This window comes from Aplidium turbinatum, chromosome 1 (genome assembly GCF_918807975.1).
Source record: "Aplidium turbinatum chromosome 1, kaAplTurb1.1, whole genome shotgun sequence".
NCBI classification, from domain to species: domain Eukaryota; kingdom Metazoa; phylum Chordata; class Ascidiacea; order Aplousobranchia; family Polyclinidae; genus Aplidium; species Aplidium turbinatum.
The window spans coordinates 60,559,438-60,572,788 of NC_137472.1; positions in this window are offsets into that span (position 1 = coordinate 60,559,438).

Consider the following 13,351-nt stretch of genomic DNA (forward strand, 5'->3'; position numbering starts at 1 on the left):
AGGGGGGTGCAGAGGGGGCAGTTGCCCCGGGCCCTCCGACTTTTGAAGGGCCCCCCTATGTGGTTAAAATGTGATTTTGTGTTATTTTTTTCCCTTTTGGCCTATAAAGTTTCTGCAAAATGCTGTGCAGTACTGGACTGATGCTACTGTAGACGTAGAGATGGTTTTTCGCGCCGTAGGCGCAAAAATTTTTTTGCACGGGGGCCCTCCGATCTAAAAGTGCCCCGGGCCCCCCATCAGCTAAATCCGGCCCTGAGCGCTAGATCAATATAATGCCTACTATAGATTGGCAACTAATCCATTCGGGTAGATGAAGCATAATGCCATCCAACGATAGTAAAATTGTTAGAATCCGAGCAGAAATGAGAAAGCTACAGCATATTTGGTGGAGGCAGTATTCAGTTCACCGATCACATCAAACTGTGGGCGGCTTATAGGCTACTGAACCACGATCGAATCGCCTTGAAAAATGCATTGGAAAAAAGCTTCGTCGAGCGGTTACGTTTGAACAACGATTGCTCGTCTTGTAGATAACATATAAACGTGAAAGTTGTTAGGTTAATAAAGCAAGACATACTCTTTTAATTTTTGTTGGTTTGGTAATTTTATTGTAAAAATTGAATTGCTGAGAATTGGTACGTCACACGTCACACACGTTGGAATGAACTATTATAAAGGAAGAAGTAAAGGGTGGAAATGCACTAAAAAGCACCTGAAGGAAATTGTCTCCCATTTATTGATTTGTAGCTCAATTTTAACAAATTTGCTATTGTTGGAAAGCACAAGCATAGATTTAACCAACTAAGTTAATATTAAGTCCCAAAATACTACTAGCTCTATCTAGTGGCCACCTAAACTTGACCAAAATCAAATCATTATCAAAAGTTTACTTTAAATGATAAAAACATTAAACGACAGCCAATTAAAAGAACAAGTTCTGTATTGAAGTACTAACTTTCATGTTTATATCTTATTTAATATGCGAGCAATCGTTGTTCGAAGACAGCCTCCCAACGAAGCTTTTACCCTGCTTTTGCCCAATGCATTTCAATGGCGATCGATCGTCTTTCAGTATACTCCCTGCTTGATCGCGATAAATAATTGTATCCCATTTATTGATTTGTTGCTCAATTTCAACAGATGTGCTATCGTTGGAAAGCACAAGCATAGATCTAACCAACTAAATTAGTAATACCAAGTCCCAAAATATTACTAGCTCCATCTGGTGGCCACTTAAACTTGACCAAATTCAAACCATTATCAAAAGTTTATTTGCAATGATAAAAACATTACACGACCGCCAATTAAAAGAACATGTTACTGTGTATTGAAGTACTAACTTTCATGTTTATATCTTATTTAATATACGAGCAATCGTTGTTCGAAGACAGCCCCCCAACGAAGCTTTTACCCTGCTTTTGCCTAATGCATTTCATTGGCGATCGATCGTCTTTCAGTATACGCCCTGTGTGATCGCGATAATTAATTGTCTCCCATTTATGGATTTCTTGCTCAATTTCAACAGATTTGCTATCGTTGGAGAGCACAAGCATAGATCTAACCAACTAAGTTAATACCAAGTCCCAAAATACTACTAGCTCCATCTGGTGGCCACCTAAACTTGACCAAATTCAAACCATTATCAAAAGTTTAATTGCAAAGATCAAAACATTAAACGACAGCCAATTAAAAGAACATGTTACTGTGTATTGAAGTACTAACTTTCATGTTTATATCTTATTTAATATGCAAGCAATCGTTGTTTGAAGAAAGCCCCCCGACGAAGCTTTTGCCCAATGCATTGCAATGGCGAATCAAACGTTTTTCTATTTTCTCCCCTGCTTGATCGCGATAATTAATTGTCTCCCAATTATTCATTTTTTGCTTAATTTCAACAGATTTGCTATCGTTGGAGAGCACAAGCATACATCTAACCAACTAAGTTAATACCAAGTCCCAAAATACTACTAGCTTTATCTGGTGGCCACTTAAACTTGACCAAATTCAAACCCTTATCAAAAGTTTACTTTAAATGATAATAACATTAAATGACAGCCAATTAAAAGAACTTGTTACTCTGTATTGAAGTACTAACTTTCATGTTTATATCTTGTTTAATATGCGAGCAATCGTTGTTCGAAGACAGCCTTCCAACGAAGCTTTTACACAATGCATTTCAATGGCGAATCGATCGTCTTTCTGGATTCGCCCTGCGTGATCGCGATAATTAATTGTCTCCCATTTATATTGAAAAAATGCTAAAGTCATAGAAAGGATCAGGATCAGGCACACAAATAGCCTAATTGGTGGTGTAATGGCTTGTCCGAATCAAGTAATGTAACAAACACTGATCAGTAGGTAAGCGATGTGTGCTCTAGAGCGGTGTAGAACTTTGATCCTTTGTTAGGTCGTAGAAGAGTTCTTGTCTCTCGGTCCGCAGTCGACAGCAACTGGAAAAGCTCGGTTGAGAAAGCAAGTGATGTCAGCTCCAAGTTCAGGAGCAGGAACATTGTTCCTATTTGGATGGAGAAACCTCTGCAAATAATAAAAACACACAATAACAAGCAAAACAGTGGGTGCGGATATTTATGTTTTGTTCAATGCTTAACCAAGAAATTTTTTCACAACACATAAGCCAAATAAACCTACGCTTAAATATGGATCAAAGGTAAGTAACGAAACCGTAATGAAATGACTTCGGCTTGCATTATCGTGTTCTTTCACAACCATACGAAGTCATTTTCCCAAAGGCATCCGTATGTGTAAACAAATGATTCATAGCCCTAAACCTTAAACGTTGACACACAAAAATCATGGTACAAACGTAGTTTAAAAAATAATTTTGTTTCATGTGACATTGCACTTTTGTTAGCCTAGTTTGTTTGTAATAGAAAAAACATCACAAAGTATGTGGGCAGCAACTCTTTTTTATCATTAGGTAGCCCTGAAAAGGGCTGTTTTTTTAGCAAATGGACGATGTGGCGGTTACAGTAAGGGGTAGGACTCCCTTATGGCGCGGAGAACTTCCGGAAAATGTCGTCCCCGTGGAACCTGATGTTGCCACATAAATTCATCAAGATACCCAGGTATCAAGTGCCTTGTGGTGCCACTCATTCTTTTAAATTTCCGTTTACAATTCAACCACAGGTTTTCAATGTGGTTCGTATGAACCCCTGTGGCCGAAACATAATGGTAGTGATGGTTGACCGTTTGGTGGCGATATCCAAGATTTAAAAAAATACGAAAGCAACTTTAAATAGATTTCAACGTAAAATGCTTGCTGCAACGGTTTCCAAATATAAATAACAAAAACATGTTAAATTGGTAAATTTATTTTTAATGAATGCATAATTCTTTTGACATGAGCCATCGTGCTTTTTGAAAAGGAGCTGTTCAGTTAAGTGGCGAAGTCAATTATTTGTTGTTTAATGCTCCCAAAGTAAATTTAAATGGTCAAACAGTTTCTACACTATGAATAAGTTGTGTCAAGTGGGACCTGGCATGAAAGTTTAAGCCATATGGTTGGGTCTGATGCTATCACAAAAGAAAAGTACACATTGTAGCCTACTGTGTGATGTTTTCAGACAAGCTAAACACAAACTGGTGGTTGAATGACCAATGGGACTGTGCAATAGGGTGGCTCATTTTCCTGTTCTTTAAAATTTTTGTCAGTTTGGAATAATGTTCCATTTTGCTCACTGATATTTGCAAACCAACAATTTTTGTTGGGTTTTGGCCTTTGACCCTGGTTCACCCAATGAGTTTTGTCATCAATTTGTAATCCAAGCCACCAAGCATATTACGACGAAAAATGCTGCATTGGCAACAGTTCAAGTTTAGGTGGCCACCGGATGGAGCTAGTAGTATTTTGGGACTTGGTATTAACTTAGTTGGTTAGATGTATGCTTGTGCTCTCCAACGATAGCAAATCTGTTGAAATTGAGCAAAAATTAATAAATGGGAGACAATTAATTATCGCGATCGCGCAGGGGGGGAAATTGAAAAACGATCGATTCGCCATTGAAATGCATTGGGCAAAAGCTTCGTTGGGAGGCTGTCTTCGAACAACGATTACACGCATATTAAATAAGATATAAACATGAAAGTTAGTACTTCAATACAAAATAACATGTTCTTTTAATTGGCTGTCGTTTAATGTTTTTAGCATTTAAAGTAAACCTTTGATAATAGTTTGAATTTGGTCAAGTTTAAGTGGCCACTAGATAGAGCTAGTAGTATTTTGGCAATTGATATTAACTTAGTTGGTTAGATCTACGCGTGTGCTCTCCAACGATAGCAAATTTGTTGAAATTGAGCAAGAAATGAATAATTGGGAGACAATTAACTATCGCGATCAAGCAGGGCGTACACTGAAAGAGCACCGGCTACATGTTACCTTAGTTCGGAAACTGGCAAAAGAAGGCTAGTTTTACACAGGCAACGCACCTCAACTACTTTGTAGGCCAGTAGTTGCTGACATTAGGCTACCGTTTTTTGATTTAGCCTACCACGTGATGATTAAAACCAGAAATCTACGATTAGATTGATTAATTGATTGAATATGTATCCTCGGACCGGGAAAGCTTCTTCGAGAGCTTAATCCTGGCAATTTTGCATATTTGTAGAGCAGTGGTTTTCAACCTTTTTGGTGGAACGGAACCCAATGAAACATTCCAAAAGCTCGAGGAACCCCTGTTCAATAATTTAATTGCCTTATGCAAAAAATATCGTTTATTAATGAAATTAAATGAAAATACTCATGTTCAGATTTATTTATGTACAATAAAAATACAAACAGTAAAAAATTACATTTATTCTCATAAAAAATTCAATTAAACTGTCTGAAAGAACTCCTTGAAGCGAAGAAAACATGTCGACGATATTTGGCGGGAAAGCAGAAAATTAAAGGTAATCGCACCACAAGAAAACAACAAAAATTCGTGATCGCAGCGAACGTGTTAAAGCAGGGATGTCCAACCTTTTACTATAGTGGGCCGCATTGTCATTTGCAATAATTCAATGGGCCGCAGAACTTATTAAATTTCAAGAAAAATGGGTACATAAAGTAACAATTAAAAACCATTAATTTCATCTTTGAAAATAGAAACAAATATAGCAAGAAACACAAGAAATACCTACATAGCAAAAAGCAAGAATTTATTTCTACAATATTTTTGACATTGTTTTCCAGCTAAGATGTTATCAAGATTTGCATTAAAGGACGTTGTCTTGATTCTTAGGATGTTTGCTACCCAGATAGCAAAATCTGTCATTTTTACATTGATTCAACATCTGCAGACGTTCGATCAAATGACGGATTTTGTTGTCTGGGGTAAGTGTTTGTCGGTCAGTCTGTTTCTTTCTGCAGTTTTTTATGGATGAAAATAACTGCTCGCAACAATATGTGCTGTGGTGCTGCCCACATGCACAATAATTTTCTGGACAAACTAACTAATTTATTAAATTGATTACATTAATGTAATTCTTTATAAAATAAAGGAAAGACGTGTTCTCTGTGGAAAGTTTTCAAACTTTCTTGACTTTGCAGTTCAATCAGTTCAAGTTGGAATTCGAGTGTCGCTTTATCATACTGAAATGAAACTGGGTCACTGAATAATTTTAATTCAATTTCAACCTTTTTGAAGTCAGAAAATCTGACTGTAAATTCTCCATGCAAATCTTCAATTCTGCAAACAAACCAGTAATTCATATAACTTAGCATACTGGTTATAGTTTACAGAACAGTCTTGAGCTTTTTCAGATACACTACGAAGATATACAATTGCGCCAGCTTTCAGTTTTGCTATGAAAAGTTTTAATTTTCTGGTAAAGCTACTTATTCGCTCGAACATTAAACTACACAACTGACCTTTCCCTTGTAAATGCAAATTGAGCTCAGCTAGCATTTTTATGATGTTAACTAAGAAAAATAAATAATTCAACCATTCTTCATTTTCTTTCAAGTTCACATTTTATTTCTTTTTCTCCATGAACTGTTTTATTTTGGGTAACAATAATTGAAATTGTTTGTTTGTTTGTTTTGTTTTTCATATCTTTATCCTGCATTGCGGGAAAGCGGACTTGAGCGCTATGCATCGGTGTACGCCTTCTGACGTACACCTGACCCACGCTGCAGTCGACTGAACTGTCTGTTTCCGGTTGTCTACTCTACTTATGACTTATTTGGTACTACCCATTACTCGAAATCGATCACTGGGTAGAGGCAATTATCGTAAAGTTTCTTGCCCAGAGAAACAACAGCAAGTGCAGGTGGCTGGAGTCGAACATGCAGGCACTCGACTGCGAGCCCAACGCGCTAAGCACTCGGCCACTGTGGCCAAATCTTTTTAAGATGGCTGCTCTACTGAGCCATCGGACTTTAGATATAATCCTGTTGCTCCCATGGTATACTATTGCTACGCCCTAAAAACTGATTGGTACATTTTTATTAGGCTAAGATTCAAAGTTCAAAATACTACTTGGAGTGAAAATGATTAACGGTCCGCACAAAAATCTCAGGCGGGCCGCTGTGCGGCCCGCGGGCCTCAGGTTGGACATCCATGTGTTAAAGTGTAGCAAATTTATTAATAGTAGCAAACCTAATCAATATTTCATTATATTTAAACAATATGCATACAATAATAAAATAGAGTATAGACTCTCGGATTTGAATGTAAACTTGCGGAACCCCTAGACTTACTGGCGGAACCTTAGGGTTCGGCGGAACCCTGGGTGAAAACCACTGTTGTAGAGGCTTTCAACCATTCACGCAGGCCCGGTCACGGAGCAATTGTTGAAGTGTTGTTGCCAAGAAATTATTCCATTCACTAGGTGCCGCTGAATGGAGAGCAGTCCTTAGAATGCCTTGCTCAAGCGCACACCCCGAGAGTCGAACCAGTGCCCCTTGATCTTGAAGATTCTTCGTTCACAAAGTCACGCGCTAACCAACTTGAGCATTCGTGGCGGAGATAAGATCTATGCCAAAAAACTTTTACCAGTGCCCTGTCAAGACAGACTTTAAGATGGGCAAGGACGCGGACATAGAAATAGAGAAAAAAGGAAATTCCCTACTGTTACAAAACATTTAATATACGGTATGCTATACACTACACAGGGACAGTGTTATTAAACATCTTAATATGCGTTTACTAATTAAGCAGCCGGCAATTCATCATGATAGATGTGACTCCCGGTGTATTTTTTCCCAAATTTCCATGTCACACGCAGGCTGTTGAAAGGCTCGTGAAGCTGGTTACCGACTCATCTAAAGCAGTTTGTCGACCGAAATATCGAGACGGCTTCATTCGTACCCGAATTGCTTCTCGTCAGTTAATGCCAACATTTGAGTCTGAACGTGACTTTATTCACTCACTTCAATTTGTAACTGTTTATTATATTGCTTGTAGTCTTTGTATGCATGAGCGCATAAATTAATAGGAAGTGACTTTGCGAGTGGGCCACCTGTCAATTCTGTCATAGGCTATAAAGTTTAAGCTTGTGAGTCTATACTCGGCCATCTGATGGTGAATGTTAATAGGCGTTTACCTGTTGGAACCGCGGGTGGTCCATCCGCCAAGTCACTTTAAAATTAATATGCTGAAAGAGGGTGAAGTTAAAACTCTTAAGTGCCCACATTTTCATTGTATTTAGTGTTATATTAGAATCTTTTGCCATGCCTACACAGCGAGTTAAAATCGAAACAAAATTTGCCATGCAGTTCTTGTATGTATGAGTGCATAAATTTGTAGCCTATGTTGCGGGGAGAGATCAAAAACTTGTTCAAACCTCTTCAATTTTTTACATTGTGTTTTGATGATATATTGGCAACTTTTGCCACATCTAGCTAATTAAAATTGAGAAAAAAAATGTTTTGCCATTTTTGATCCACCTTACTACACAGGGTCAGTGTTATTAAACATCTCAAGTATGCGTTTACTAATTAAGCAGCCTGCCTAAACAGTATTCAATGATAGGTGCAGTTGCAAAGATTAACAAACAGAGAAGAACAAACAGAGAGGGACAAACCTAGTTTGCATCAGAGGTGTAGAGGAAGGGCGGGACTTGCAAGCAGATTTTTAAAAAAACCTCACTTATTTTTTACGTAGGCTATATTAACCCCCATAGAAGCTGATGAACAAGACATAGCCTACGGAGACACTTGGGCAGACCATAAATGGAATTCTGAATGGAAGTCAAGCACCACCAGGCTATTTTCGTTCATCCCCAACGCCGACACACACCCCATCGGCCTGACACTACAAAGACAGGCATAGGTGCGCCTCAACCGTCTCGGTACCGGATTTTCCGCTCAACCCTGCACCAATGAGGAATGGCCTTTTCCTCCTCTTGTGAATGTGGTGCCGAGGAACAGACCGCAGACCACATCATCAAGGACTGTACCATCTTCAATCTACCTAACGGAATGGAAGGTCTGCGTGTCATGGATGATGAAACCAAGAACTGGCTGCTCTCTAGTAGCCTTCCAGTGTAGTCCGGAAACATCGTGAATCTGGGGTGGTAAAAGAATAGACTTTCGGCCCCAGAAGCTCACACGACGACGACGTCCCCCATACATTGTCCATCCTTAAACGAAATTTTAGCTTGTTTCGACGAAAGCGGAAGTCTACAGAGCAAAAGATGTAGCGTCTTCCAAAGTAATTCATATGCCGACAAGTAAAGATCCTGCGACTGTCTGAGGAGGGTCCTGTAAGACGCTTGAAAATAAATCATGTAATATTTTCGGTGTCCGACGTTTTTTTCGTAAACAGTTGTTCTTAAAAGAATTGTTCGTAAACAATTGTTCGTAAAATTAATTCTTCGTAAAGCAAATTTTCCTAAAGCATTTCTTCGTGCATGCAATTGAGAATTGATGTGTACGAAGAAATGCGTTACAAAGAATTGTTTTACGGATTTAATTTTACGAACAACTGTTTACGAGCAATTTGCCTATAACCATATTTTCGACTTTCCATTACCTCAACCGTTTCATGTGCTCGTCGTCGCCTTTGGGCCGGAGGGTCTATTCTTTTACAATCCCAGATTCAAGATGTTCCCGGACTAAGCTGGAAAGCTACTAGACAGCAACTAGTCTTTTGTTGCATCATTCGACACGCAGACCTTTTGCTCTATGAGGTGGTTTGAAGATAGTGCAATCGTTGATGATGTGGTCTGTGGTCTGTTCTTTGTTGTGCTGTTGACATGCTATGAGTTTTTATGGTGAAACGAACGCCAAATGGAAAACATCGAATGTATGCGCTAATCGGAAAATCTCTCTGCTAAGAATATACAGTAAAAGCATCAATGCTTTAGTTTTCAGCACTAATGAACAAGAAAATAGTCATGCACAAACAGGAAATCGCTTAATTCCTTTGGACCGTGCTGTTCACTCAGAGTAAAATGGTTTGCAGATCGTTCCAAAAAGGTGGTTCACAGGTCACCCACCACATAACCGGTCTATTTGTTGCTCCCAGCCATAATACGGTGAAAATACGCATAAAATACGGTCAAGTTTTTAAAAAGGTGTGCTTTTGTATCAATAAGTAATTTAACATGGTTCGAAAATGTTGTGTGACTGGATGCAATGGAAGCTATGACAAAGAAACTGTTTTTAAACTTCCAAAAAATGAAGAAGAAGAAGAAGAAGAAGAAGAAGAAGAAGAAGAAGAAGAAGAAGAAGAAGAAGAAGAAGAAGAAGAAGAAGAAGAAGAAGAAGAAGAAGAAGAAGAAGAAGAAGAAGAAGAAGAAGAAGAAGAAGAAGAAGAAGAAGAAGAAGAAGAAGAAGAAGAAGAAGAAGAAGAAGAAGAAGAAGAAGAAAAAGAAGAAGAAGAAGAAGAAGAAGAAGAAGAAGAAGAAGAAGGAGATCGTGGAACAAAATCATTCCACGTGAAAACATACCACGTTTACAACACACTTCAATAAGTGAATGGCATTGGCCAATAAACTATGAAACTGTTTTTGTTAATGGGCGAAAATGACCGAAACAGTTTTTCATTGTGTTCCCCAAAGCCAAGTTCCGACACCCCCAAGCAAAGCTCGAACAACGACAAAGTGAATGCCAAGCAGCAGAAATACTATTGGTGATGAAATTTAGAAAGTTTTTGGAAAAAGATCGTATTTTATCATTTGAAGATCTTGTCAATAAACTTGGAAAAAATGAGGTTCACTTTGATTTGAGTTCATCCATTGTAAATTATACAATCCCTAACTATTTATGCGTGCAAACTTTAGATTAGGTGTTGCGCGTTTTCTACTTAAAGTCGCAAAAGATTTGTCCTTTGAAGGGTACCATTATGGGATCAGGCCAGGGCCCGATTAACCATGAGGCACACGAGGCACAGGCCTCAGGCCCCCTGGTTTTGGGGGCCCCCATTATTTTTTACATTAGTAGGGAAAGTACTATAATTTGGACCACCTAATGAAAAATCTTAATATTTTTATAAAAATCCACAACATTGGGGTGCAACTAACTTTATTTGATTACCGGTAGTTACAGGCTAGTTGGTTTGCAAAAACAATTCCAATCAAAAAAACATAACACAAACAAAGAATACTACATTATTATTTTTTTATATAGTGGTCCATATTATCAACCCAGTTTCTAAAATCGACCACCCTGTTTCATAATATGGACCACCATACTGTAATATGGACAGTTGTCATGTGAAAGTAAATATATCAAGGAAGTCAAACTTCAAAGGCATGAAATAGAACACAAACACTCAATAAATAAAAATAGTCTGAAACGTTCATGATAGTCATCTCAAACAAGTTTCAAATCATTGATCGTTGGCACAGTTGTCACAATAGTAAAAATGAGCATTTGGTATATCAGCACAAATTTCATGGGCCAATTTCTTGCACTGACAACACTGAATCCAATCCTCATCAGTGGACTCGTGACTCGTCACACACAAGACAAGTGCATGCAGAAGCAGCATTGCTTGGAATACCTCTCTTTTTTGAAAACTTAAAAGGTTAAGCCTTTTCTCACTTGTTTTGCTGGTTTAGCTTTTTCTGTGAACTTGATTTTATGTTTGTGTGGCGTACCTGTCAGCACAGTAGCCTTTGTAGTTTTTCTACGTTTTCTTCCCTTTGTAACTTGTTTTGGAAGTGGGCTCATGTCCTCGACAGACACCCTGCATGAAATGCTAACTGACCAAGGTTGTAAGTTCTTAACACTCAATGACGATGGTCCTGGTGCTTGTGAGATTGCTTCATACGGTGCATCAGCTAAAGTTCCAGCATTTAATTCTGTTGACATGATAGAATTTTTTGCCACTTTCTCAATGTTTACCACATCTTGTGACAAAGGTGAAATGTTTCGAGAAATTGCATCTTGAGTAGACATATCTTGATCATCAATTATCAGCGGTGATACATTGTTTGGAGAGGTGTCTACTTCATGAGGCTTGTCAGTAACTTCAGCTGAGTGAAAATCACTTTCATCAAATACAAGAGGATTAATGGGGTAAATTCCTGCTTTTTTAAATCCATTTTAAATCCAATTTCCATGCTTAGACATGTCATCAGAATTTAATCAAATTGTTTATAATATCAAAGTGATTATGCAAATTACTGGTAATAGCTTTTATCACTATAAGAAAGCAAGTTACAAATATATTTTATGATGCACTCTAAAAAGTTTGAAAAAAATGCATAAATCTCATGGAACTTCATTTCTATGCCTGTCTTCATTACTGAGAAACAAATTTCTACCAATTGACCATAACCTGGACCACTGGACCATATTACCAAACAGTTAGGTGATCCATATTACAGTTAGCATAATCTTATGTTGCTTGGTGTCATTTAGAATTAATAAACTTAAACTAAACAGTAGACATTTCTTCAAAATTTTGGCACATAGTCATTAGTAATGCCTCTCCTGCAGATTACTTTTGTATAATCTTTTGTAACTGTAGCAATATTTGAAAAATTCTCAATAGTTTGAACCAGCAAAATAACATCGCAGACCCCCAAAACACAAAACCTCTAGTAACAACAAAGAACCAGCTCAATCCTTTGAATCTGAATTCTGAAACAGTAAAAACTAAAAACTAGGTCAGTAAGAAAGGTTAATTCAAGCTGTTCACTAACCATGAAATTATTTACTTCAGTCATTGAAAAAACAGCAGTGGTCCAAATTATCAGTCGGTCCACTTTATAGCACTTTCTACAGTAGGCGTAGGTAGCGAAAGTTGTTGTGCCAGTATGTGCACACTTGTTATTTTCGAGTAACAATTTCAAATTGTGTAACGATTTTGCAGTAGGCTAACAGTTGAGCACTCCTGCTCTGCATCGAAAGCGATTGCCAATAGGGGCCCCTAAACTTAGCTGTGCCTCGGGCCCCCGTGAGCCTTAATCAGGCCCTGGATCAGGCACACCATACAAAGTTTGTCTGTCAATCGTGTTTGTGTCCTGGATAAAGTGTCAAATCTTATTGAAGCAATAATTCTTTTAAACATCACCACAAGCAACAAGCAAGAAATCTTACTGCAGCAAATGTCCAGCATGCCTTGCACTTCCACTGTGGAAAAATATACACCTGAAGTGATAGCAGGAGCTTTTGAATATTTCTCAATGTCTCGTTCACTGTATAGTCGTCTTCGAGAAGATTACCAACTCCCATGTATTTCATTGCTTACAAGATTGTCTAGCAAAGTAAATCAATTAAAAGACTGTAACCTTTTAAAGCGGTATTTTGACAACTGCACAGATGTTCGTCACAGGAATGTGGTTTTATTGATTGATGAAATTTATGTGAAGCCTGCCTTGACATATCAAGGAGGAAGTATTTTTGGAAAAGCTGTTAATAACCCAGAACATTGTGCGACTACAGCTTTAGGTTTCATGTTATGTAGCCTGTTTGGCGGAAAAGTTGCCTGTTTATTGCTCAGATGAGGATTTTCAATTCCAGGAAGCTTGCACAATTTCGGGAAATATTCGATGTTTTGGTGGCTTTCCTATTGCAGTAGTTTGTACTGATCGATTCAATCAAAGATTTTTTCAAAAAATTTGACCTTATCCCAGGAAAGCCTTGGTGTAGGCCTACTACATACAACATGCACTTACTTTTTGATCTTTTTTTTATTGATTGATTTTAACTCTTTTATACTTTTTGATTATGTGCATTTTATGAAATCCATACGAAATAACTGGTTGACAGAAGCATTACAAGAAATAAGATTTACATGCAATAACAAGGAAATGATTACCAAATGGAGTGACTTAAAAAAGTTACACGAACAGGAGAAGGAAAATCTTGTAAAGCTTTCAAAACTTAATGATGTTGCTTTCATAGGCGTAACCAAGGGGGGCGAAAGGAGCCATGCCCCCCCCCCAATTTTCAAAG